The sequence below is a fragment of the Chelonia mydas genome, chromosome 27 (assembly GCF_015237465.2).
Source record: "Chelonia mydas isolate rCheMyd1 chromosome 27, rCheMyd1.pri.v2, whole genome shotgun sequence".
Taxonomy (NCBI): domain Eukaryota; kingdom Metazoa; phylum Chordata; order Testudines; family Cheloniidae; genus Chelonia; species Chelonia mydas.
In genome coordinates, this window is record NC_057860.1 from 8175990 (window position 1) to 8203961 (window position 27972).

At 54.7% G+C, this 27972-nt stretch overlaps 1 protein-coding gene across 6 annotated transcripts in view; it reads left to right on the top strand.

Annotated features, from left to right (window-relative positions):
* Positions 1 to 13223: 13223 nt before the first annotated feature.
* The window catches only part of HDAC5 (histone deacetylase 5), a 103662-nt gene continuing 88913 nt past the window's right edge, over positions 13224 to 27972 (top strand). For 4 of the 6 annotated variants that reach the window (XM_037886610.2, XM_037886611.2, XM_037886612.2 and 1 more), the window contains exon 1: positions 13232 to 13459. The gene's annotated coding sequence lies outside the window, so the exon portion shown is untranslated. Of the gene's footprint in view, positions 13460 to 27972 lie in introns of all 6 variants that reach the window. The other 2 variants (XM_037886609.2, XM_043536581.1) reach the window with 2 other exon arrangements.

The window sequence follows — 27972 nt, forward strand, 5'->3', positions numbered from 1 at the left end:
CCCCTCTTCCACCCTCCCCAGCCCAGCATGTCCCCTGCCCCGGGCTCCGTGCCAGGCATAGGGCCCCAAGCTGGCTTTCTGCTAGGCAGAGGGGTCGGAGCTGGCATAAAGGGGCTGCAGGCCAGCGCTGAACGGGGGGCCTGGACTTTCCATGGAGCTGAGGCAGCCGCACGGCTTCTTGGGCCTGATCCACGGATTCCACTGAAGTCAACAGAAAGATTCCCAGTGACCGTGACGGGAACAGGAGTGGGCCCTTGGGGCCGCCTTGCTGTCCGTAGGAAAACTCCCAGTGACTTCAGCTGGCGCTGGATCATGCATTCTGAGGTCATTCTCCTTCCATTTGGATGCTGGAGCACTTCTTCGCCTCGCTTATCCCGACAGCTTATTTGGTTCATTTCATTCCGTCGACGTAAGTGCCTGGGCATTCTACCTGTAATCCCTTCCCACTGCGAGTCCAGGAATCAAATCCCCACCAAGTCACTTCTTCCCCCAGCTGTTTGTCTTTTATCGAGTTCTTTCTGTGGCAAGACAACGTCACTCGGAAATATAAGTCGAAAGGGAAATTCTGAAGCGCCTTCCTGTTTCTTATATTATTCGGTGTAATAAATTCTCCATTCTCAAAGAGGTGACTAATATTTCAGGCCACTCTCTACTAAGCTGATTTCCTGGCTATGCAGAGCAGAAATATGAAGTTGAGGAATCGGAGTAACTGGAGTTTCTTGATATCTTCATTCCTTGTGTTATTCAGGTCCATAGCCAGCGGGCCAGCATTCAGGGGCGGCATAAAAAGCTTGGATTTTCTACCGAGTCTATGAGAGTTGGGTGTTGTTCTTCCCGTGACTTTTAATCTGATTCAAGCACCTAACTCCCCTGGGAGTCTGAAAATCCCAGCCTTCTGGTATATCCGTTACACTCAACCTACAGACGATTTACCTGGACAGAGAGGCAGTATAGTCCAATGGTTAGAGCACTAGTTTGGGAGACTTGGGTTCAATTCCCAGTACTGCCCCAATCTGTGTGTGTGACCCTGAGCAAGTCACTTAGCCCCTCTGGGTATGTCTACACTGCAAAAAAAAACCCCAAAAAACCCCCCCAAACCCAACCAAATCAGCGGCAGCGAGTCTCAGAGCCCGGCTCAAGTGACTTGGGCTCCCGCTCGGGGGTAAAAATTCAGTGCAGACATTCCCGCTCAGGCTGGAGCCGGGCTCTCAGACCCATCCCCCTCACCGCCTGACCAGGAATGTCTACACTGCAAACCCAAGTCACTGAGCTGGGCTCTGAGACTTGCTGCTGCCGGGTTTTGGGGATTTTTGGCAGTGTAGACGTAATCTGTGCCTCAGTTCCCCACCTGCAAAATGTGGATAACAGCAGTGCTCTAGCTTGCAGGGGGAGTGTGAGGATAAACCCATTTAAGATTGTGAGGGGCTCAGATACTGTGGTACTAGGCCCAGAGAAGTACCTAAAATAGACAGAATCCCTTTCCCCATGGGAATCCAGTGAGAATCCTGCTTTCCATCGTTCCAAAGTGCAGTTGTAACATGCTGGCTTGTCTAGCACTATGGTGGCTGGTCTACACAGAGAATAACTTACTACTGTTCCAGGTACTGGAGGCACTCCTTTAGCTCAACTCGGAGAGACCCAGGCTTGCTCAGGGCTAGATTCACTGCTTAGCATCCACAGTTGGGGCCTGATTATGGGTGCTGAGCTCTTGAAAATTCTGGCCCTAGCACGGACAGTTGTGGTTTCCCTCCCTGCTCTCAGCTCAGGCAGGAGGACTTCTTACGCTCATCCCAATGGGGAAACTCTGATGCCTTGATCGTATTGCATAGCATCTTATCCCACAAACGGTCCCACTGAAGTCAGTGACTCTGCTCCTGGAGTGAGGAGCTGCCCAAGATGACTGGGGGGTGGGTGGGAAGGATTAGAATCTGTCCCTAAATTTGCTTCCAAAGAATATAGTTACAAGTCTCCTTGTTCTGTGGATTTTTCTTTTAACAAGGGCTGTCAATTAATCGCCGTTAACACAAGCGATTAACGCAAAAGCAATTAACTAGATTAAATCAAATAATCACAACTTTAATCCCACCGTTAATCAATAATAGAATACCAGCTGACATTTATTATAAATATTTTTGGATGTTTTTCTACATTTTCAAATGTATTGATTTCAATTGCCACATAGAATACACGGTGCTTGCTTTATATTATTATTTTTGATGACAAATATTTGCGCGGTTCAAAAGATAACCGAAAGAAATCACATTTTTCAATTCGCCTCACACAGCTCAGTGGTTTGGGCTTTGGCCTGCTAAACCCAGGGTTGTGAGTTCAATCCTTGAGGGGGCCATTTAGGGATATGGGGCAAAAATTGGGGATTGGTCCTGCTTTGAGCAGGGGGTTGGACTAGATGACCTCTTGAGGTCCCTTCCAATCCTGAGATTCTATGATTCTAAGTGCAATCTCTATCATGAAATTGCGATTTATAAATGTAGATTTTTTTTCACGTAACGTCACTCAAAACCTACAGGCCATTCAATGGTCTTGAAGAGTCCATTTTTTCGCAACATCCAAGAAACGTTCTGGACACGTTTCAGCATAATCTCTTCAGTATGCGTTACTGTTACAGCAAAGACTGCAGTGTCCAGGCAGCATCAATCCAGTGTGCCATGACTCCAAGATCACTGTGATTGCTCAAAGATGGCCAGTGGTCGCCAGTCAAAGCAACAGCTCGTGCATTTTTCGGAAGCTCCACCTTTGTAGGCTTCTCGTTGTGATGTAGGTCACGTATTTGCAATGCAATGGTTCCTCGGGAGGGCAAGGAGTCTGACGGATTGGAAGATGCAATTTGAATAACATTCTGCCGTTACAATGCTGCGTGGTCTACAGTCCATAGCTATCTGCTTTGCAATAGCATTGGGTAAGCTGTGGGTGATCAAGCATTGTTTGATCCATGGGCTTGTAGCCATCCCGAAACTCTGGAAGCGTACTCTGTCACGGCTGGCAGGATTCATTTGCAAGAACTGGAGATGAAATCATGGTTAGCGTGTAGATGATACTGCAGACTTGAAGTACGTTGACGGTGTTGGAACTCAGCCTTGCAACAGCTACAGATAACCCTCTTTATATCTGTAGACCAAGATATAGATATAGACCAACAACCAAGCTGGAAGTTTTCTTAAAAATAAACTTCTTATTCAAAAGCCCTGAACTTTTGCTGCTTTGTTCCATTAACTTTTTCCGACATTTAATCACCAGATCGTGAGAACACAACAGAACTGCACCAATGTCCGCCAAGCGGTGAAGTACCATAAGTGAAGAGGGTCACACCAGAGGGGTGTTCAACTCATGCTTGTTTTAAAAATACCGCGTTCATTTGTTTTGCATTAATCGCTTGCGTTCACTGCGATTAACTGGCAGGCTCTGAAAAAAAAAAAATTCTACTTTTGTAAGTTGCACGTTCACGACAAAGAGATTGCACTCCAGTACCTGTCTGAGGTGACTTGAAAACCTACGATTTCTTTTATCTTTTTTTACAGTGCAAATATTTGTAATGAAAATAGTAACATCAAGTGAGCTCCGTGCACCTCGTGGTCTGTGCTGTGACTGAAATCAACACATTTGAAAATGTAGACAAATACCCGCAAATATTTATAATACATTTCCATTGTATTATTCTATTATTATTTAACAGTGCGATTAAACCTGTGATTAATTGCGACGATCTTTTTAATCTCATGGTTAATTGCGATCCTTTTTTTTTCATCATTTGACAGCCCTACTTTTAACCCAAGGTTTTTAAAAAGGCTACGTACCCCGATCTCCCCAGTAACGGGCACACCAGGTGCACCAAACCCCCACTCCTTGGGGTCCAATGTTTTACTCCAGTTCTATTCTCTGTAGGTTCTCATCCCGCCCCCATCAAAGCAGTATCCCACTGGTCAGTCGGGCACGAAAGCGACGTGCTGCACGTCTGTCCTTCTCTTTCCCGTCCTCTCCTCCGGGGGAGAATTGTGTGGTCGCCATCCTGGAGCTTTGGGCTCGCTTAAATTTGCAGGGTCCAGCCCTCTGAACATCTTGCAGATAAGGACCGGGACCTTGCACTGGACTGGCTCGTCTGTGGGGAGCCAGCCCGGAGAGCGGAGGACAGCTCTCATGGGCATGTGGCAGACGGGCATTTCCTGTCTTTAACAGAGCAAGGCTAAGCCATTGGCCCCCACCCCAAGGTCCTACCCTGCCCGCCTTGGTCCCCAGACCATGGCTGGTGAGACAGCCCTGGTCAAGAGCAGAGCTGGTCAATATTTCCCAAACCCTGCCAGTTATAACAGAGGCCTGGGAACTCCCCGTCCAGCTTCTCCCGGCTCCCTAGTGCCCATAAGTTTCCTGCCAACCCGCCCGCCTTCTCTGGATGAAATGCGCCACCTCCTTTTGCCCAGCGCACACAGCCGCAGACTCCACTCCTTTCTCTGCCTCGCTTTCCTGACGCACAGGCGCAGTGGTGGACAGAAAACACAGGGGGCCAGCAGACAAGCTTAACATCTGCACAGGTGAGGAGGCTGGGATCTGATGACTAACACAGATGCTTATCCAGCTGTCTGGGCGGGGGGGGGAGAGTGTGTGTGTGTGGAGGTGGCAGGGTGTGTGTGGGTGTGTAATGACAGGTAAGGTGCCACAAGTCCTCCTTTTCTTTTTGCGAATACAGACGAACACAGCTGCTACTCTGAAACCTGTCATTATGCAAGGCACTGAATTTAGCCGTATGGAGTGGAAATCTATCAACTTCATGAAAAAAATTAATTTGTTCGTCTCTAAGGTGCCACAAGTACTCCTTTTCTTTGTGTGTGTGTGTGTGTGTGTGTGTGTGTGTGTGTGTGTGTGTGTGTGTGTAGGCGGCAGGGTGGGTGTTGTGCTTGGAAGGATTTCATTTTTCCTGGGCCTTTATTTTCTTCCTGTCAGTTTCTTCAGTGATATCTGCATTGCGTGGGGTTAGATGATTCCACTCGTCTTGAGGGGACTGACGCTGGATTCCGCTAGTCCTTGGGAACAGTTCATGAATGACTCACCTGCAACTCAGGCTTGTGATTCATCCCTCCGCTGGGTTTTCAAAAGCAGCCCCCTCCCCTGCACACACGCACACACCAAGGTAAATACATAGTGCAGGCCCAGCGCTGCTCACACAAACAGGGCTGTCATCAGCTTCTCCTCTCCTTCGCTGCTCCTTGAGCTTAACCCTTGGCAGGCGTCGCTTCCAAAACCCTTTGCGCTCCCTGGAGCTGCAGGCTGCATTAGTCACACTCCACAGGATGGACTGTGGGAGTGCCCTGGGGAATTTGTTTCTGCACCAAAGTAGTGCAGAGCTCCCGGGCCTGGTTTTCCATCACCCTGCCCCTGGTGCAGTGCTTTACGTCAGGGCAAAGTGCGGGCAGATTGTTCCAGCCCTGGTAGTGCGTTATATCTGTTTTGCACCGCAAGGCGGAGTCGAATAAGGTGATGCTGCCAGCGTGAGACTTATCGAGTAAGCAATACCAGTGCAAGCCTTGGTTTGTATCAGTGCAGTGCGTCTACATTATGGATTGCACTGGCCTGCCTCCAGCAGTGTAACCAAACCGGTGCCAGTTTCCCTAGACAATTCGCTTGTAAAGAAAGACTTGATTCCAGCTTTGGGGCCCAGAGCCAGGGCAGGATGGGGGGAAGCCTTCTTATTTCATCCCTGGTGCACCCTCGCTGCTGGCTTTCATATTCCTCCCGGTGTCAAACACCTGCGCTAGTTCCTACACCTTCCTCTGAAGCGGCTGGTGCTGGAGACAGGACAGCACCTGAATGGAGCTCTGGTTTGATCTAGTGCAGCCATTCCTAAATGCATCCCGATCTCCTTCCATGGATCCCCTGTTTTGCATCCCCAGAAAATAGAGGGTTAGAAAGTCAAGCTGTGGGTTGGTGCTGAAAGGAGCGAGGCCAGCTGCCAGGGTGAAGAAGATCCTAGCAAATGCTGCATCACCATGGAGACCTCCTTCCATCCTGCCCTTGTGGCCCAGCGCATCAGTGGGGTAGCTGCAGCTGGTCAGCTGTCACCTCGTGGCTCCTCCCACATTGCATGGACTCCTCCCACATTTCTTCAGACCACACCCCTCTGCCCTTTGCAGAGAATGGGTCAGATCCTGCTCCCATGGAAATCAGCTGGAAGAGTCCCGTTGACTTCAGCGGGGCCAGATCTGTCTTTGTAAGTTGGCCTGGGGACATGAGGCCGGATAGGAAAGTTTAGCTTCTGTATGAAGACAGGCCTTGTAGGAAGTTGCTACGCTCTTTGTCTTGCAAGCCACAGGAGGTTATAAACTTATATTTTCTGAGGATTTAAACCCTTTCTGCACCATTTTACTACAATGGACACCTACGGCCCATGACCCATAGGGCTGGCAGATTTGTTGTCGTTACCATAGTGAGTTGGGGATAGTTTCCCACTGTAGACTCCAAGCCAGGAAATACACCAGAGAGACTGACTTGCTGTAAACAGCTAAGGTTTCCAAAAGAGCCTAAGGGAGTTAGACACCTCTTGACAGTCAATGGGATTTGGGCCCCTAGCCTCTAAGAAAATTCCAGCCCCTAAATAGAACATATTTTCAAGTTGGGTTTCTCCATCCTGGCAAAGTAGGCAGAAAGAAAAGCTATCTGGGGATTTCGCAGTGAATGGAGAATATGGTGTATAGTATTGACACTGGAATGGGGCCAAGTGGTTGATATTTTCCCCAGCGCATCTCGGAAATATTTGAGAACCATCTGCCAGCATCAGATTTGCAGCCTGCCCACAGAAACTTCACCTCACGCCTCTGGCTCCTCATCCTCTCATATCCGGGGCTACGTCGCAGCCTCTTCTGGGCCAAAAGCCCGAGAGAGCAAGCATCTGATCCCAGACCGGCCCAGTGTCGGAGAGTTTGAAGCCAGAAGAGACACCAGAGCTTCTCATCTGACCTCCCGCATATCACATGCCACCAGCGCCACCCAGCACCCGCACACTGAACCCGGCAACCCAAAGTATCATAGCCCACAGGAAGTGAAACTATGGTGTGCCCCAGGCAGAAAACAGGAGGGACCAAGGTGCTCCCAAGTGCAGGCAATTGATTGAGCGAGCCCCAGATGATCCTGGCAAGCGACCTGCACCCCACGCTGCAGAGGAAGGCGAAAAATGAGTTGACGGACCCCTTCGTGCGGCTCGGGGCTTGCTGTGTTTTACCACACGTGGTAATTAGGGGGATAGAGACTCCCACTTGGGGAATGAAGGGCCAAAACTCAGGGACAAACCACTGGCTTACAGTTTGCATCTCCAAGCACCCCACAGCCTTACAACCGTGCCCCCGCTGGGCCAAATTCGCGTCTGGTGTGAACAGCTCCACGGACTGCATCAATTGATGCAGCAGAGAATTTGGCCCTCGAGGCAGTATGCGTGGATCCCCGCACTGGATGTTCGAACCTGTAAGGGCACAGCCGAGTGTTGGCCTGCTAAATAACATCACTAGAGTCCAGCATCGCCATGGGAAATCTGGCCGGGGTCCATCCAATCCAATGCCAGCAGCTTCCTAGGGAACTGTGAAAACCTCTGCAGGAGGCCTTTGTGGGATAACTGACCCGAGGGAACATTTCCTCCTGACCCCATCCGGATGACTTACGCCCTGAAGCAGGAGGGTTTATAGCACTTCCAAATTCTTGGGGCCGGATTCCTCTTGAGGCACTCTAGCCACGTAAAGGGGCCTTCAAGTGGCGATTTCCGGGACTATAGACTTCTGTGTGGGGAGCTGGTGCTGCTTTCTGCCAGGGGAAGAGCTCCCCCTCAGCTGGGGAATTCTCAGCTGGCCAGCTATGGTTCTATGCTGGCTCCTTTGTGCCCCTGCAGAACTGAATCTGGGCCTGCAGCTCTAAACCTCGAGCCAGTTTAAAAAAAGATTTCCGCTGCCTTTCGCTGCTTGGGCACATGGAACCCGCTGCAAGAAATCTACCGAGATTTAAAGGCGCAGGACACAGAAATAGCCAGAACAGTTCCTGCTGTTAGAACCCTAGAAAGGTAGGGCTGGAAGGGTCGTCCCCCCGCCATGCTGACATGAGGACACGCATGTTCCCTACTGCCAGTTTGACCCCACCATAAACTGTCTCCGTGAGGGCAGCATCCTTTTTGATCGTCCTGTTGTTCTTTGTCCTCCACGCCTTCTCTTCCCCCTGGATGGAACCCAATCCAAGATGTGCCTTGGGTGTCAGTACGGCCAGACCACCGTAACCTTCTCTGTGTAAGGACTGAGTCTGCAGACTGCTGACCCGTAGGGGGCAGCACTTCCACGTTGGTTCTGCGATCTTGCCAATGAATTCCCGAGTCTTCTTAACCTACGCTGGTGGAACGCGTTCAGCTTCCTTTTGGGGACTTCCCCCATCTGCCACGTCTCTGAGGCAGACCACAGAGTTGGAAGGACAATAGCGGTGTATTGCCTTACTATGCCCATTTCACAGATAGGGAAACCGAGTCACAGAGCGTTGCTGTGACTCGCCCAAGACAGCTGAGGGAGTCCAGATCAGAGGTGGGATTAGGACCCAGGAGTCCTGACTCCCATGACCACTGGGCCCTTCGGTTTGCTGACAGCAATAAGTTTGCCCTGCAGCAGGCCAGAGCTAAGGGAGAGCAAACTGGATTCCCCTCCGCCTTGTGCAACAGCAACAGAGTCCCCAGCTCCGTTCTGAAGGCAGGACCGATGAAAGGGGAAGCTGGATTTTCCAGTCCCAGGTGGAATCTGAAGCAGGAGTAGTTTAAGAGGAAAAAAAATATTTTGACTTGTGCACTGAGCTAATTTACCCTGGGGTCACGCAGAGGGGGTAGATAGGGAAACCCCAGGGGATCACCTATTTCTGCTCAGAAAGCTGCTTAATTGCTCAATGAGTTTCCATGGACAATGTAGGGTCACCAGTTAAACACAAACACACACACACAGACACGCTGCTGGCTGTGCTGTGGAGATTTCCTACAAATACCAAGGGGCCAGATTTTCAAATGCTCCCAAATCACTTAGGAGCCTAAGATCCATTTTCAAAAGTCTCTTAGGGCCAGATTTTCAAAGGCCTTTATGTGCTTAAAGATGTAGATAGGCACCTAGTGGGATTATCAAACGCACCCAAGCAGCTTAGGTGCCTAATTCCCCTGGGAGATAGACACCTAACTTGCTCCCCACAAAGTGCCCATCTATGTATTTAGGTGCATAGAAACTGCCCTTAGGAGCCTACATCTCACTGGCTTTCCAATGAGATTTGGACTCCTAAACTCCAGATCCTCCAAGGTATTTAGGCACCTGATGCCCATTGATTTAAATGGGAGGAGCCTAAATGTAGCAGGGAGGAGCTCTGCTCTCACTCCCTAGGGAGAAGGAGGAGTTCTCGGGGAGAGGAAGCCCCTGGGATGCTGCCCTGGTCTGCAGAGTCTGGCAAGAAGCTGAGAAGGGCAGTAGCCACAGGGAGTGGTGGCAGCTCAGGCTGGTAAATCCCGAGGCGAGCGTCCCCTGTGACCGGTGGTTTTAAAAATTTGATTCCTCCCCTCCCCCGTGATCCATTTAGGCACCAAAATAAATGGCCAGGTCTGTGTAGTAGCTCAGCCTGTGATGCACTGGGGTGGGGGGCAGAGCACTGCTGGGAAACCCAGCCCTGGTTGTGGGTGCTGACTCTGAGCCCTGGGGAACCGGGCCCCGAAGGCTCAGCAGGTGAGCGAGGTCTCTTAGTACAACACGCACAGAATGATGACCTTGCCTGTCCCTGTCTGAGCCTGGAGCGCGGTGGCCTGGCTTCCCTCTGCTCCAGACTCCGGGGTTATTTCTAACGTGCTGTTTGCCCACTTGGCTTTAATAGTAAATTGATTACAGAGGTCCAGGCTGGGCCGAACTCCTCTGCCAAGATATTACAACCTGCAAAAGAGTACAAGCACAAGGCGTGTGTCAGAGCTTGGCGCATCTCCCCTGGCTTCCGGGGCAGACAGAAGAGCCTTGGCGGGGTCAAAGTGGGACCCAGACTGTCTTTGTAAAAACTCTGGGGTTTAGACATGACTTAAAAAAAAAAAAATCCAGACAAAACAAACCTACATCCCCTGAGGTATCTGCATCTCAAACAGAGTGCTAATGCACCAAAAGCCAAGTCTCCTCTCCCTTGAGCTCAAGGAGAATTTCCTTTGTGTTGTCAGTATAGGGCCGATGGCACACAGGTAAGAAGTTCTGATTCCACGGAGTAGCGAGCAGTGCTCTCTCTCTGACCCCCACCCCTCGACAGAGTATTATCCCCATTTTACAGATGAGGAAACTGGAGCACAAAGAGGTCAAGTGACCTGTCTGAGACTGTACAGCAAATCTGTGGCAGAGATGAGACTGGTTCTTCAGGAGTTCCCAGGCCACTAGACAACACTGCTGCCACATTACTCTGTTCTCCAAGGGGCCTGAAGATCTGAGCGCCCGGGATATAGAGAGCCACGCTGCCATTGCTGTCTCTGAAGAATCAGGGCATGGTCCTCTCCCTCCCGCCCGAGAAGACAAACTGGGGCAAGGGGTGAGGATCAAGCACTGGGTCCCCTTTGGTGGTAGCTGGGGTGGGGGGCTGTTGGGAAGCTGGTTCCAGCTCCCTGATTCTCCTCCCAGTTCCAGTGTAGTGCCACCTTGGGGCTGCTCTCACTTACACCAACTAGCCTAAGAGACCACCTGCCAACAGAGCGGGAGCACAACATGCTCTGGCGCTCCTCTTCCCTGTCCCTTGCGCTGATCTATAATCTATAGCCCTAATCCTGCCATGAGCAATCAGGGAGCGGGCTCAAGCTGCAGGATCAGGGCCTGAGTTCCTAACATATGAGACTGTAGGGAATTAAAAGCAAGAGAATTTTTAAAACCCAAGTTATCTGCCATTCTTTATGGGCTGTGCTTACCTGCCACATGTCTTGCATCCTGGTTTTCATGGTGGCAAGTCAGTTTCATTTTCAGGTTGGCAGGGCTGCAATTGCTGAGGTTCAGACATTCATTTGTTTAAAAGCAACTGGTGGCACTAGTTGTCGGGATTTGTCTTTGAATTGTGGAAGTCTTTGTGCCAGTTTGAGGCTAGCTTGGTTCTGGCCACCTTTGAAGTTGGAGCGAAGTTAAAGTTGAGGGCATTCCTTTAATATTGAGTTGTCTTCAACTGGACAACGCAGGTGCACAAAGTTAAGCGCTTGTGTGCAGGATCGGGGCCCAGGACGGTCATGTTTTCACCTCCTTTGTACTCATTTTGCCAGGGTGACAGAAAATGGTGAAGCGGGCTCTGTTCTCTGGAGTGAGTGTGTGCAGGATCAGGCCCTTAAATTGTGTAAGTGGCGTCATGGGAATTACCGGAAGAGAGAGACAAACGTGTAAAAAGCAGTCAGGCCTCATTCAAGGTGGCTTAGAGGAGTGTTAATTGGTGCATAAGGAGTGTGGGCCAGATTCTGAGCTCTTTCCAGAATTACTCTGGATTTACACCTGGCCTCACTCTGGATTCGCTTTGGTGTAAGTGGGATCATACGCTCTCACTTTCTGTATCCTAGGGCTGGGAGCGCTGCCTTACGGTGAAGGTTGCCTACCACTTCCCATTAGAATACCCTGTTCCCAGTTGCTTAAAACATTGCCAAATGTTAACGGGTGGGGACGATGTTTTCCATGCCAGGTATCGACCTCACGCTGAATTTTTCTGGAAAGTTTCACCTCAAACAGTTCAGCCATTTCAGAGAGCGAGAATAGGGGAAACCCACTTGTTCTGCTCATGTTACAAAACCTCTTGCCACCATTTCTTCAGGAAGTTCTAGTGCCTCCATGCTTTGGAGCAGGGGTTTGAAACTGGGCAGGAGTCAGGCCTGTGCCTTTTGCCAGCTCTGTGAAAATATGCCCAAAGTTGGCCAAGTTATAAGTATCGGCAAAAATTAAGTTTGCACATGCTCAGTAGAGACTTGTTAGAGCTCGGGTGATAAATTCTGCCAAAGATGCCGTCTGCACGGAGCATGCTCCATCCCCCTCACAGCTCCTACGTGTGACCAGATTGTGCATGTGACATCCGCACAGAGCAATTTAGCATGCTCGAGCCCAGGACTGCAGGGACCAAGCAGGACTTTCCCTTGCAATTGCTTTGTCTGGCTGCCAGGGGTTGCTGCCACACCAGGAGATCGGGGTGGGTAGGGGCCCCCTCTCTCTGTGCTCCCCCAGCTGGAGCCCAGGCAGCCTGGAAGAGAAGGAGGGAGGTGAAGGCTGATTGGGATGAGGATGGGGAGGAGATGTGAAAAGGGACTGCAGGAGCCAGAGGTGGGGAGGAGCGGAGGGAAGGGGAGGGGAGGGGTGGGGGAGGATATGGGTGCAGAGGAGGGGGACAGGAGCTGGGCAAGGGAGTAGATAGGAGAAGGGGGGGCAGGGGCAGGACCCAGGGAGGAGTGACTAGTGGCAGAGGGGGATGGGACAGGCCAGAGGCACAGGGGCAGGTTGGTCTAAACCCCTAGAGCGCACTCCAGCTCCCTAACCTGAAATTGAACCCAGGAGTCCTGAGCCTCCACCTTCCTCTGCTGCCAGCAGGCGGCCGTGAAACCCACCGGCCCACGGCGTGGCAAACTGGGCCCTCAAAACGAGCGGACGCTTTTGCCACATCTTGGCCCGGGTGCGTCTCTGGGCCTCAGTTTCCCGTCTGTAAAATGGGGATCCTGGGCCCTCTCCCAGGGCGGTCGACGCGCTACGCGCGCGAGGGGCCGTGACAGGCCCGGGTCGCCCCGGCGGGGAGGAGCGCCCCGGGGAGAAAGGAACCACGCCGCAGTCGGCGCGGGGGTTCGGGCGGCGTGCGGGAGGTGAGGCCCAGGGCTGCATATGGACCGAGGAGGAAAAGCCACAGGGCCTGACGGCATGGCAGGGGCACAAGGGGCCCAAATTCGGGTTGCCCCCCCCGGGAGGGGATGGAGGGGGCCATTCACGGCGTGGGCTAACTTTTGAGCGCTGGGCTTTGCAAACCTCTGCTCGCACCCTTCCCTGGAGGGGCGACCCTTTGCAGCCAGGCCTCAAGCTTGCCCCCCCAAAAAAAATCTTCCTCTGGCCCTTTAAGAAGTGTCGCTGAGGCCACGCCCCTCGGGGACCAGGCGCAGGAGGGGGGAGGAGGAGAGTGACGGCGGCGGCGGCGGCCGGGGTGGGGGGGGGAGAGGAGGCTATTTTTAGCCCAGGGTTCCGTCACGTGACGGTGAGTGACGTCACCGAATGTTGTTGTTGGTGGCGGGGCCGGAGGGAGCGAGCGCAGCCAGCTGCAAAGATGGAGGAGAGGCGGAGCGGGCGCTGGTGGCGCTGAAGGAGCCGGAGCGGGGGGCAGCCGCATCCCTGGCGGAGGTGGGGCAGAGCCAGCGCAGGGAGGGGGCCCCGAGCCCGGCTGGGCCCAGCTGCAGCCACCCCCCCTCTGTGTCCCCCCCCCCCGGGCAGCAGCGCTGCAGGTAAGGGAGGGGCCCGCCCGCCCCGGGGGCGCAGCGCCCCAGCCTCTCCCGGGCTCCTGCACCGGGCCAAGGGAAGGGGAGTCGCCCCGGCGGCGCTCCTGACCCCGGGGGGGGTGCAGGGTGCAGCCCTTCTCCCGCCCCCCCCCCACCCCCAAGAACAGGCTTTCCAGCGGCTGCAGGGAAGGGGGGGGGAAGCCATACCTGTTACAGGTAACCGACCTGTGCGTGCCCAGAGGAGCAGGGGCCCCGGGGCGTCCAGCAGCTGTTGGTGGCTCAGGGCTTTGTTAGGGAATGTTGCAGGGAGAGGAAGCGCTGGGTGGGGGGCGAATTGGGCTGGGCGGGTGCGGGGGGAGGTGGTGGAGGCAGGCACCGCCTGGCAGGTGCATTTGCAACGTGTGTGCACCCTTGGGTCGGGGTTGCTCATGCACCCTGCTGCCAGAGATGCCCCGTCCTTCCCTTGGATGGGTAAAAGTCTTTTTTTGGGGGGGTGGGGGGCATCCAGGCCCCTGGGTGTGCAGGGGCTGCCAGGACGGGCGCTGGAACAAAAGGCAGAGACTGGATGGTTATGAAACGGCAGCGCAGAATGCCCAGGCTGCCTGCATGTATGTGGGGGGGGGGATGATCCGGCGCAGGGGGGTTGGCAGCGGGAACCGTTGCCTCCTTTCGTCAGGACTGGCTGAGCTCCAGCTTGTGTTGTGTGTGTCTGTCTGTCTGTCTGGTTGGTAGGTAGGTCGCGATTCGGAGGATGTGCCTGGGGGTGTGAGACAGGGTGTGTGCGCGCCAATCGCACCTCACTCCTTGGAAGCAAATCGGGGGCGCATGGTTCTAGATGAGCAGCGGTGGTTGGGGGTCAGGGTGGTGGGGTGTTTTTTCCCTGGGGACCTTTAAAGGGGAGGGGGGATCATTCTGGAGCTCCCCAAGAGGGTGCATGTTCCCCCGGCTGCATTCCTTTACTGGTGCCTGGCCTTTGCAGCTTCTGGAGACTACTTGTGGGGTGCAGCCCTGCCTCCGCCCCCTGGATCCCTTTCTCTGGACACCTGCCCTCGTAAGGGCTTAAACTTTGTGCCGTAGAGACCAAGGGGATGCAAAGCCGGTTTGGATGCATGAACGCACCCAGATCCCCATTATTTCGAATCGAAATCTCGTCTCTTGACCTTCTCGCCGGACGGCTTCGGCACTTCGTTTCCCCATTGCTGGCTGGGATGGGAGAAGGAAAACGGGTGTATTATTGCCCATGAGACAAAGGTTTGCTGATGCCTCGTACTGCACGCTAGCCGTGCGCTATAAATACTAAGCGGGGGGAGGTGGGTGTGCACGTGGGGGGAATGAAAAGGCTCCAGAGCAGCAGCTGCTCTTAAATAATTTATACTTCCTACTTGCATCCTTTTGAGGAGGACCGTCTGGAATATTGCAGCGCTTGCAGCCTCATTGCCGGGCGATGGGTTTTGTTCGTGTGGTCCCTGGGCCGTTCTGCTGGTGGATGAGGTGCAGGAGCAAACGCTGGTCTTTGGGGCTCGTTTTCCCTTTTGCTTTTGGAGCTAGACGGCTTGCCTGCTGAGGCTGGGGGGGCGGGAGGGGATGATGGGGGTGTGTGGGATTCACTCCTCTCCCTGCTTTCCTTCTCCATCTGTCCCTTGTTATCCTTGCAGGTGACCAGCAAAATGGGGCCATGGTAGGAAAGACGTTCCTCCGGGAAAACTGCTTGCTAATGGCTTGTCTGTGTGTTCTGTTCAGATCACCAGGCCCAGCGCACCCCGGTGCTGCAAAGGGTGAGCCAGATTCTGCTCTTGGGCACGCTGCTGTAAATCCAGAGTAATGCTGTTGACTTTGGTGGGGTTACTGTGGATGGATGCGGGTGTAGCTGAGAGCAGAACCTAGGCTGCGAGCTGGTATGCACGGTGCAATACGCAGTCTGGTGGTGACTGTGAAGAACCCCGGCAGGATCAGAGAGGTTAGAGCTGAGAGATTGGTCAGGTGCCATCCAGCCCATGGGGGAATGGACGACAAATGCTCTTCCCTTGGACAGGTCTTTCCATGCCCTCACGTAGCTCGCTGCCGGGAAATGTTTCCTAGTATTCATCCTAGCTTTTTTTCCTCTCCGTTCCTGTCCTCCTTGCGTAATAAGTAATGCCTCCTCCCTGCGTGCTTACACCCTTTCGGATGTCTGCGGAGCGTTACTATTTCTGTCTGCCCATTGTTTAACTCTTTAAACCTTTCCTCCCAAGGCAGAGCCCTTCGCTAGTTTGTTTCTCTTCTCTGAACTCCCTCCTCGCTCTCGGGGCTCACGCTGTGCCCGGGATGGGGTGTGATCTTCCAGATGCCGTCGCTCCTACCCTAGAGGAGGCAGGATGATGGTTACAGAGGCTTCAACGGGGATCAGGGTCTCATTGTGCTGAGAACTGGACCAATTTACCATGAGACAGTCCCTGCTCAAAGGAGCATATGGTTTGAATGGGGACAAGGGGTGTGGAACACCAAGAGGAACATGAACAGCACTGAGAAGGGAGTTTGGTCTAGTGGTTTGAGCAGGGGGGGACTGGCAAGTAGGACTCCTGGCTTTTAGCCCTAGCTCTAGGAGAAGAGGGGAATCGGATGGGTTAGGGCGAGGGTGAACAGGACCTTGCTTTATATTTCTCTAATTCAGACAGAAATTGGTTCAGGGAAGTCCTCTGGCCTGTGTGATCCGGAAGGTCAGAGCAGATGATCACAGGAATCTCTTCTGGCTTAATAGATGAAACATTTGCTCGTCCCAAGAGTTCAAAAATCACGAGATGGGCATAATAAATTTCATGCTCTTTTTAAATGTGGGGTTCTTCTTCTTTGACTTCCGGTGCAGCTGCCTTTTGAGGCTTCATGGTTTCAAGCTTTTCTTTGCGACCGTGAGGAGCAGAGAATTCTTGAGGTAGGTGAAGGCTGTGAGATGCTCCTCCCGTAATCACATGACTGCTTGTAAGAAAAAAGCCCCGGGTCCCAAGACGTGCAATAAAGTCACAAGCGTTGGCAGTGCTGTGTGCCCTTAACTACGAGCCTGGTCCAGAGCCCGTTGAAGTTAATGGAAAGGGTCCCGTTGATTTCAGTGGGCCTTAGATTCAGTTAGGGTGACCAGATGTCCCGATTTATAGGGACAGTCCCGATATTCGGGGCTTTGTCTTACATAGGCTCCAATTGTCCCCCCATTCCCTGTCCCGATTTTTCACACTTGCTCTCTAGTCACCCTAGATTCAGTCCTACGGACTGGACTTTCCAAAGCTCTCAGTCCCCAGCAGCTCCCATTGTCTCAGTGGGAACATGAGCATTCTGGAGGATCCAGCCCTACAGTGTCTGCTTCGGAGGAAAATCCCTGGCTTTACGTTATTGTCCTTGGGGTTTCCAGTTCCATTTTTTTAATGTTTACATCTCTTCTTGGTACCCCATTGTTAACCACTTGATGGGGCTCCCTAAAGACCTCACTTTATCCCTTTCCAATGCGACAAGTCTGTCCCAGGCGAGACCTCACTTTATCCCTCTCCAATGGGACAAGTGTGTCTCAGAGGGGCCTCACATCCTGCCGTGGGGCACGAGAGCCTCTCGAGAGATTCAGCAGGAAGAAATTAGTATTAGTTTATGAGCCTTCTTGCTGTAGCACTTTGGAGCTGTAGTCATGGACCAGGACCCGTCCTGCTTGGCGCTGTACAAAACACTGAATGAAGAGACAGCCCCGGTCCCAAGGCTCTTACTAACCTTGGCCCAAATTCAGATCTTCCCTGGGTTGTCTTGAAATTTGTCAGAAATCTGCAGACTCAGATCTTAAAGGTTGTGGCTAATTTTGGAATCATGATTTTGGCAGCCAAATCCCTTCGGTGGCTTTGAAAACCGGAGCCTTATTTGTTGTCCTTTTAGTACCGCCACGCTTGAAAGCTAGGCTGTGGGCTGCAGGCGGGGCCAGTGCACGGCTTGGTATTCAAAGCTTTGGCCCAGCGGATTTCTGATCCGATCAGAGGGGATTTGATTTCAGAAAAGGCCTTTCCTGATTAATTATGTAGCTAGCACTGCTCACTCAGAAAGGGTCCACAGGGGTTTTCCGTGCTGCTGTATGTACAGAGACTCTAAATGCAGCTGATTCTGGGGTGGGGGAGGAAATAGCATTGGTGCATGGAGGGTAAACTTTGTCTGAGCAGAGCTATAGGCCCATGAAAGATGCCATGGGTTCTTGCTGTGCGGAGAGGATTTATTAAAAAGATCCACCCATGGACCTCAGTGGGTTTTACTCTCCTCTCTCTTAGGCTGCCTTTCTGACTTACGGGGGGCTAAATGAGAGAAGATTAGGGCCCACTTGATCTATGATTTGTAGCGTCTAGATGTCCCTGCTGAGATCCGGGCTGCGTTGTGTGCACACGCTCATAAGAGACAGGAGCTAACTGTCTAACACACAAGGCAAAGGAAGGATTATTTCCATTTTACTGTTGGGACAGTAAGGCACTAAGGGACTTGCCTGAGGTCGCACAGGGAGTGTGTGGCACAGCAGATCTACCAAGTTGCAATGCAGAGCTTTAACCACAAGACACGCCCTCTCCAGGAAGGATGCTCGATGGAGACAGGCCTGCTCGGATTTGAAGCTGTGATTCCGGGGAGCGTTTAATGAAATCCTAGTGTTGTGGATGTGGATGGGCATTTTGCTACTGACTTCAACAGGGCCAGGATTTCACCCCGGGCTAATGGCTACGAAGCCATCTCAAAAATGCAGCTGTGCTCCATGGTTGTGTCTGTGACTCCAACCAAATGTGCACAGTTGACTAGAGGAAGGATGGGGCTGATGGGTTTTTGTTTTAAGCTGTCTGCCCTGGAAACTCATCTGTGCATCCAACTGGACTTTTTCCTTCTCCCCCGTCGTCCTGTCATCTGGATCTGGCCTGCAGAATCTTTCCCTCGGTGACACCTGTGTGGCCCTGCTGTCTTCAAGTGCAACCGGAACTGGAACTTAGTTAATGGATTCCACTGCTGACGTGGGAGTCTGAGCTGAATTCAGCCCATTGTCTCATAGCTCTGCAGGGTTAGTGTGAATGAGAAGCGTTGGCTGCTACAATCAATAGGTCTGACTGTGATATGAGCAGCTCTGTAGGGTAGGAGGGGGCTGGTTTCTTTACACCATCGTTTCTGTGAGCAGAACCGCGTTTTAAGGGACTGCTAGACCCCGTGTGGGCTGGATTTCAGGATTGTGGCTGATACTGACCAGGGTAGTAAGGAGGTGGTTCGAGTACAGGCTTGGACACGAAGGCCTTTTCTTGTGGGATGAGGTGGGGAAGATTCTTGGCCAACCCCCTGGAGTTATTTCTCTTGGGCCAGATCTCCAGCTGGTGTAAATTGGGATAGCTCCAGTGTGGTGGTTACCTGCCATAGGAGCGTGATCTAATGGGTAGGATTGGGGGATCAGTGAGCCTGGAATCTGTTACCATCTCTGCCACTGAGCTGTTGGGTGACCTTGGGCAAGTCACTTCCCGGCTCTGTGCCTCTGTTTCTCCTCCCACCTGGTGTATTTAGACTGTAAGGCCTGGTCTACGCTTTCCCAGCATAGTTGTGTTGGTTAGAAGTGGGATTCTTACGTAGCTGTGCGGATAAAAGCCTGACTGCGGTCAGTTCTATCCATATAAAAGCCCTGATAGCTCAGTGAAGCCGGCCAAGGGAAACTGGCTAGTGTTGCAGTCGGTTTCCCTTAGCAGCCTTCCCCCTGCAGCCAGCTCTTTAAACTGGAAACTGGCTGGAGTTTGTCAGTTTCCTTCTGCAAGCTGTTTATATAGCCCACGGGCGAGTCCTTTTGTGGTCCCTCCGGATGCCTGGCCCATGGGGGATCTGAATCTGTTACAGCCCCAGATCTAGGAGGATTGGTCCCTTAGCTGCAGCTGCAGCAGCTTGTGCTTTTAGCTCTGGAGGTCTCCCGTTAAATCCCCGCATGCTGGCCAAGGTGGTACCCCTCCCCCCATCGCATAAGAAGCTGGCAGTGGAAGGGTCTGTGCTATTCATTGCCTTTTAGCAGGCTCCCTATGCATTGCAGAGAAGCTGGCTAGAAGGCCCAGTGGGTTTTCCCTCTGCAGGCCTCCTGGGTGAAAGGCCCTCCTGGCTCTTGCGGTTTCTGATAACCCTGCCGTCAATCAGGGAGTGCTCCAGCCAGCAAAACTACGAGCAAAACTGGGAGGATAAAATGGCTCAGTTACTTGCAGCAGCAGGGGTCAGGGTCCAGAGTGGGGTTTGAACCCAGCAACTTCAGGGCTAAGATCACGAGGCTCTGCTGTGCTGGCTGGAGGAGGAGCACCGTTCGCTTGCCATTGCGGGAGACTTTTATCCTCTTTTGTGGACCGGTGTCACAGAACGACTGACCCTCGGGGAGGGTGTAGTTCATCTGTGACTGGTCAGCTGATTTCCAGTTGAGGCGAGATGGTATCTGGCCCCGGGGTGAGGGAGGGTCAGAATGGGGTTGGTGGAAGCTGTCTGAGAGCAGAGGAGGGAGAGCAGGAGCAGGGGAGAATTTCCTGCGGAAGGAGCAGCAGGAGACCTGGGGCACCAGAAACTGGGAGCTGCTGGTGAGGTGCTGGGAGGACTGGGCTGGGACGCGCTGCAGGAAGGCTCATGCAGAGGCCGGTAGGAAGGAGGGCAAGAACCAGCTTTGGTCGGTGTGAGCGGGGCCCAGAAGCCAGGCGTTGGCCGGGGAGGGAGGTTCCCCTGAGCAGGGGTAGGACTGTCAGGTGAGGAGGGCTGGAAGCCGCAGCAGGAGACCTAAGGTGACCTCGGAGAGAGAAGTGGGCTTGGAGCTCCCAGGGGGGATGGGCTGCGGAGCAGGGCCCTACCAACGGGACTGCGGGGTTAATGACTCTGGGGTGGGTGACCTGGCGTTGACGAGGTTACAACACAGCAGCTCTTCTTACCCCGGGGTTTGGGGAGGAACTGGGGCCTGTGGCTCCGAGGGGTTTGAATTCGCTGCTAACACATTCCTCTGCGTGGGTGGCTGAAGTTGGAAACCGAGGCAGGTTGTGTCAGCGCCCACGTTGGAGGGTTTGCCCCGTTAACGACCAGCCACTAGTGGGGCAAAGAACCACATTCTCCTGGCACAGCTGTTCTCTGCCGGACCCATTCTGGGGACCCCCCCCCCCCCCGGCCCATTTAGCAGTGTGGGAAAGGCTGGATGGCCGTTTTCTTCTGCCTGGTTTCTGAGCCCCTGGCCATAGGGGCAGGATCTCTTTCCTGAGAGCTCCGGTCAAGCTGCCCCAAGCATGCCCTCCCTCGCTGGGTTCTGCTCTCCGCCCCTCCCCTGCGGTCGAGCCTTATGGGTTGCCGGCTGTATTTGCTTTAGCACTCAACCATGCTGCGAAAACCACTGAGTCAGACGGCCCCGCTTGTCCCACGCCAGGGCTAGAGCGTGGTCTGGGCTGGCGGCGAACACGGGACCGGGTTGCCTCCCCGAGCCGGGCCACGGTGTGAAAGCGTGCCGGCAGACCCAAGGCGTGGGCAGGCTGAGACGTGTTGGAACGGCCGGTGGGGGTGGCAGGGGGAGGCATGTCGGGCGGGGTGGTGCAGGTGGGACCAGAGATCCGGGAAATGGGGCAGCGGGCACAGGAGCAGGGCGGGGAGGAGACCCAGACTGGAAGGTGAGGGGCCGGACGAGGCAGAGGGTCCTTGCCTGAGAACGTTCCTTTGAAACGCCGCGGCAGCCAGTTCGGTAGCTGTCCCGGGAGGAAGAAGGCGTGGTGCCAACGCCCATCGGAGCTGTGAGCGCTCCATGCCAGCCCTGCCCTTCCTACCCTCTGAGCTGGGGAGCCGGTCACGCCCCTACCTGGCATTCCACCGGTCCAGAACCTGCATGTGGACCCGGCCTGAGCAGGCCTCCGTATTGTCCTGACTGCTCTGACACTAGTGGGGAGTTTGGTTGCCATGGGCTGTTTCCCTGTCTGCGGCTATGGAGGGAACCTCTCAGCCCAGTGGTTACAGTAACCGAGTGGTTACAGAACAAGAGCGGGAGGCAGAGATGCCCAGCTCCTAATCCTGGCCGTGTCGCTCGTTCCCCCTGGGACCTTGCGCCAGTCACTCGGGGCCTGTTTCGGTTTGAAAGGGCAGGTCCTGCCTGCCCCGCTTTCCGTCCGTGCGTGACCACTGCCGTGGTGCACCAAGATCTGGGGGGCTTGTGTCCGTGCGCAGGGCCGGCTGTGCATCTGATTGGCCCCGTGGGTTTGGAGCTGCCTGACTTATTTCTAGTTAAATCAGGGCCGTCGTTTAACCTCCTTCCGCACCTCGGCTTCCTCGTAGGTAAGGTGAGGATAGCGACCCTGTCTCTTTCTCTCTCGGGAGCAGGTGGGGCTTAACAAGCCCATGTCTGCACAGGGGGTTGAAGAGAGGCAGGTGCGTGTTGTTGCTATCGGACAGAGACCATGGTCATTGTTTGTAGTGCTGTAGCTGCCTCCAGGATCGGGGCCTTCCTGTGCTGGGCACTGTTCATACGCAGAGCGGGAGGCAGTTTCTGCCACGAATGGCTTGCAAGACAAAGGGTAGGAGGGCGGAGACTGAGGCACGGAGGTGCCCTGTCTTGTCCAAGGTCACCTAGCAGGTCAGACCCAGGAGTAGGGTCACAGGCAAGTGCCCTACCCACTAGACCGCACTGCCCCTCTGCAGCACAGTCCGGCATGATCCATGTATGTTCCTGGCTGCTCCGTGCCCGCAGGCTCATGGGTAGCCTGGGAGCCATTAGATCCAGCCCTGTGTCGCTGAAGCGTGTCCGTGACTGGTTGCGTGTACTGATTAGTCACTTTCAGCTCACTTCTCTCTCACCCCTTGGCGATAGTGCAGAGCTGGTGGCTTTATCTGTGTGTTCACACCATACCCACCCCTCTCTCCCCAGGGTCACTAGGGTAGATAACAGCTATGGGACTGGAAGGGGAGACCTGGGCCAACCCACCTGTTGCTGAGTCATTACAGGACCAAGCATGTGTTGGCGCGGAAGAAGGGAGAGCGCAAGGGATGGACAATCGCTCCCTGCCCCAGGGTGTGATCTCCTCTGTCCTCCACCTCAGGCTGACGCGGGTCAGCGAGCGCTCAGGACCTGAGTCCTGGGACCCTGCCGGGGGGCTGGTGTCAGCACCGGAGTCCTGGCGTGACTCGGGTCCAAGCCCTGTCATGCTGCAATCTGGACGGAGGTCGAGCCGCAGACCCGAGTCAGCAGGTCTGCGTGGTGCAGTGTGGCCACGTTACCACCTGGCTCTGGTCGCTGTAAAGCCAGGTTTGCAATGCAGTGCAGACGCTCAAGTGCAGGCTTGGGAGCGCCGAGTCCAGGAGCCCGGGTCTCACAGACCAGGGTTTCCAATGTCATGTAGGCAAAACCTTAGAGGGAAGGCCCGTTTTCCCCTCTCTACATGCTCTTCCCCCTGCCCTGGGGGGGCTGGTTAGCCAGGGGCCCTGTAAATGCTCAGTTCCTGGCCCTAGGAGCGACCTGAGCATCTCCCAAGGACCTGGCTATGGTCTCTGCAGCATGGCCGAGCAGGCCGGGGTGGTAGCGGATGAAGATGCTTTGCCCTTCTCTAGCTTATGCAGCTTCCCTCCGTGAGCGGCGCCTGGCTGCTCCCTCTGAGGCTGGTTAACGTCAGCCCTGTTCCACGTGCTGGGCAGACGAAGCCCAGAGAAGTGAAGCCGCTTAACCAAAATCACAAAATGCGTCCACAGCTGGAGCAGAAAGAGATCCCAGGAGCCCTGAGTCCCAGCCCAGGGCTCTGGTCCTTGAGCCTTCTGCCTTCCTAAATGCTTGTGCCCACGGGCCGGCGGCCACTTCATGACACTGTCAGTTATTAGCTGGGGCAGGGGAGATCTGTTTTTTAATCTGACTGCCCAATTCCAGAGTGTGTGTGTGCTCACTGACTGTCTAGAGAGCCCTTCGCCTTGTCTGCCTGTTAACAGCTGATACAGACGGAGGTGACAGGGAGCAGCCTCTCTGAATCCCTCCCTCCCCCCCCCCGCCGAGATGAGAGCCTTTACCTCTCTACGGCAGCCTTCACCCCACAGAGCAGCTGTGAAATGCAGCCCCCTCTGGGCAGAGGGCAGCAGCCAATTCAGAGCATGCTACTCTGGCGGCGGGCAGGAAGAGCGTTTGACCAAGGTTACTGGGGCAAACCCTGGCTCTCACAAATTGTGCCAGGGGGTGTTTGAACCCCAGATGGAGCAGACAAGGACACTCCGTTCCTCTGCACTCTTTGGGCTGCAGCAGGCTAAGGCAGATGCTGCAAACGTTGGGACAGATTCTCAGGGGTGTAAATTGGCATCGCACCAGTAACTTCAATAGAGCCACAGCGATTTACGCAAGGTGAGGATCTGGCTCTTTTTGCTTACACCTCCGTGCCAAGGCCGTCTGCTAGCAGTGTCTGGCACACGGCTGGCTGCAGAGAGTTTAAAGCATTTCTATGTGAGCTACGTTTTCTGGGGCTCCATAGTTGCTTGGAAGATGCTTTAAGCCGGAGAGCTTTCCTCAAGTCTCCCGACTCATCCCTAAGTGAGAAGCCTCCCCTGTGGCTTGCGGTCGGTCAGACACCGTCTCTGCATCAGGCTTGGGAAGTCTTTAAATAGGCTTTGGTTGTCAGACAGGTTTCTGGCGCTGATGTTCTCAATCCTACAAGCCAGCCCTGCTATTCCAGCTCCTTCCGCTCTTTGCAATCAATCTGTCCAGGCGAGAGATGCATGCCGGGAGCGATGCCCATGGAGCCGGGCAGTGGAGGGCATTTGCACCAAATCAAAGTGGTGCTCAGAGCTGGGGCATGTGGCTACCCAAACTGCAGGACAAACTCTGGTGTCTCCTGTGCAGAGTTAGAGATTGTGGCAGCTGCCCCCATCTACACCAGCTGAGGGTCTGGTCGAGTTAATAACAGATAACCATTTGCCCTCCTCTATCACTCTTCATCTGAGGATCTCAAAGCACTTCACAGACATAATTTGATTAAGCCTGACAACCCCGCTGCGAAGTAGGTCAGGGATTATATACAGCAGGGTGTTCTCTAGAGGGGAGAGTGTGTAGCAACTGTAGGCATCGGGACTTCCAGCTCTGCCACTGATCTGTTGTATGACCTTGGGCAAGTCACTTTGCCTTTCTGTGTCACAGGGAGAAATAAGAGTCTGCTTCAGAGGGGGGTGTAAAGGTTATTTTGTGCATGAATGCCAGTGAAGTGCTTTGAGGACATCTGATAGAAAGTGCAAGGTAAGTGTTTCTTGTGGCTCACTTCACCCAACACTGACATGCAGCCACCACTGGGTGGAATTGCAGCAGTTGTTTAACAGCACACAGCAACAGTGTAGATCGGAGAGCAGATAAGCTTGCTCTGTCCAATGGAAAGTGCAAGGAAAGAATTCAAGGTAAGCCAAAAGGGACCACCAAGCTCTAGTGAAGAGTGCCTGAGCACAGGGAGTCAGGGCCACATCCGTCTAAACAGATGACACCCCCAGATGACGAGGATAATCTTGAGGGGGATCAGTACTGGCTGATTCACTACTGAACTGCCCACCTGCACTATGGAGGTCTCCCATCCAAGTTCTGACCAGGCCAAGCCCCCTTAGCTTGTGAGCTCTGGCGCATCCCAGCGTGAGGTGGATTGGCTGCTGGAATGGGATACTCCCTGTTCTTACTGGCGGGCAGGGCGGTGATGGCGGTGGGGCTGCGTTTGTTCAGATGGGCTTTCAGCGCAAAGCTCTAACGAAAAGAGTGGTCAGCTGCGTGGCCCCATCGGGCTGGCTGGTTTGTAGGGTGGTGTGGTGAGCCTGGGATGCAGGCGAGGACAGCATCGGGGCAGGGGGGGTCTTCACTCCTCCGAAGGATCCAAACGACTTCCCACCACCATCTCCCTAGTAAAGTCACCTAGCAAAGAGGGGCGAGGTTGAGACTCCCTGGCCCATGGAAACCAGCACGAGAGCCCGGCCTGGGTGAGAGGCAGGTGTAATGCAGGCCAATCCTGTGCAAATTCCCTAGCCCCGGTCCTGGCCCACAGCATCTCGATCCCGACTTGCGGCCCCTCCCTGCTGGTCCAACCCTGGGCACCTACCCACAGCTGGGCTGATGCACCTCACTCCCAACCTGGAGCCCTTCCCTGCTATTCTGATCCTGAGATCCCTGGTATAGCCTTCACAACGCCCCACTATCCTGACCCACAGCACCCGCTGCTGTTCCAATACCAGCTTCCTCCCGTCTCTCCCTCTGCAGCTCAGCCCTGGCCCTCTCCAGGCCAGCCCCCGATGCTGATTTTGGGGGTGGGTTTGTGCGGTGATCTCTCTCACCTCAGCAGTGGCTCAAACCCGGTACTCTAAAGGGTTACGAGGGTTCCCTCAGCCTCTCTGACTTACGAGGAGAGGCTGAGGGAACTGGGGTTATTAGTTTGCAGAAGAGAAGAATGAGGGGGGGATTTGATAGCTGCTTTCAACTACCTGAAAGGGGGTTCCAAAGAGGATGGATCTAGGCTGTTCTCAGTGGTGGCAGGTGACAGAACAAGGAGTAATGGTCTCAAGTTGGAGTGGGGGAGGTCTAGGTTGGATATTAGGAAACACTATTTCATTCGGAGGGTGGTGAAGCACTGGAATGGGTTACCTAGGGAGGTGGGGGAATCTCCATCCTGAGAGGTTTTTAAGGCCCGGCTTGACAAAGCCCTGGCTGGGATGATTTAGTTGGGGTTGGTCCTGCTTTGAGCAGGGGGTTGGACTAGACGACCTCTTGAGGTCTCTTACCACCCTCATCTTCTATGAGTCTATGATTCCAAGGGTGAAGGCAAGCCCCAGTCTCTCTTTCCCTCCCCTGATTGGCCCTCCGAGCAAGAGCCGCTTTCTGGGTTTCCTGTCCCATCGTTTGAGGGGCTCGGAGGTGGAAGTGTGGCATTTCGGGGAAGGGGGGGGGTAGGATCCCTGCAATTCCCTAGGGCATGGCTGGCGGGGCTGAACTTGTTGGATCTCCAGTGGGGCCCAGCACCGCTGCTTCCCGGCCCCCGTGAGCAGCTTGCTGGAGATCTTGGCATCTCTGATTTGGAGGGCGAGGTCCATGCAGGCTCACGGCGCTGCGCCTGGCCTGAGCTGACCCTCTCCCTGCCCTGCTGCAGTGACCCAGCCTGTCCCCCTTCCTCCTGGGGCTGCCTCTGCCTAGCCAGCAAACCGTGCCTCGAGCTCTGGGCCATGCCGCCCGTGGCCCGTGCGGGGTTCAGCAGCCTGCCAGCTCCCTTCCAAACACAGACGCGCCTGGGTGCAGGCTGCCAGGCTTAGTGAGGAGACGCTGATGGGGCCACCTGTTGAACCGGCTCTCTGGGGATGCTGGTGTCAGAGCTGATTACAGATGTGGGGCTGTGTGCAGGGATCCCGGATGGGGACAGCAGGGGGCTGTAGGTCAGGACTGAGATGCACTGGCTGGGGGGGCGGGGGGTGTGTGCACGCGGGGGTGGGGGGGGTGCAATCCCAAGACTGAAATAGCAGGGGGGCTACAGGGCTGGATTGAGGGTGTGGGGGAGGTCCCAGGGCTGCTCGGGCAGGGGGCGCAGCAGGACCAGAATGGCTGATCTGCAGAGCTGTGTGTTGGGGACCCCATGAGTGGAATAGCACAAGGGGACAGTCAGCAGAGCTGTGTGTGTGGGGGGGGTGGGGTGGGATAGCCTGGGGCATGGCGTGGGGCAGACGCAGGGACTGGGATCACCTGGGGTATGGTGTGCCCGGATTGAGGTGCTCAGAACTGGGGTAACGGGGATGCTACATGGGAGGCTGGATACCAAGGCCAGGAAGGAGATGCCCCGACAAGCCCCTAAAGTCCTGCCAGGAGATCCTGGGGAAAATGTCCGTCCTGCAGGTCCCTGGCTGGCTTGGGGGAGGTGGCTGGATCTCCTCCCCCATCTCCCTGTTGTGGGGCTGGTGTGGTTTGTCCAGAGGGGCGAGTCGCCCTGCCCCGGGGCGTGGCTCTTGGCAGAGCTCGCTAGGGCAGGTGGAGAGGAGTCAGCGCCGTGACCTCCCAGTGCTCTGGACCGATACCCGCGTCCCTGAGCCAGTGCTCAGCGGACGGGGAGGGCTGCTCCTCCTGGCTTCCCATTCCCACCCCAGCTCTTTCACCCTGTCAGCCCTCGAACGCTGCCTCGATCCGGCCGGGTGCAAAGCTCTGTCGGCTTCAGCATGGGAGCCCTGCAGGCCCGGGCCCTGGGTGATGTGCAGATTGGTACCTTCTCTTATTGCCCCTCCTCCTGGTTCCTACATACCCCTGGGGGGGCTCCCTCTTCCCCCCCCGTTGCCAAGTGCAGCGGGTCCTCTCTGACCCAGCTCTCCTTTGCTGCAGATGCCCATTGCTGATCGCGATTTCTAGGTCATCCTTCCTCGCTCCTCTCTGCCTGCTGCCTTGTCTCCGCTCTCCTGGCCTGGGGGCTCTCCTGGCCTTTGTGGGGCCGGCCCTCGGGGCAGCACCCCCTTTGCACGCGTCCTCTCCAGGCAGGGACGCTCCCTCTGCCCCAGCGTGACCCCCTCCCCCGACAAAGCGGTCGCGGGGCTGGGCCCCTTTGGCAAGG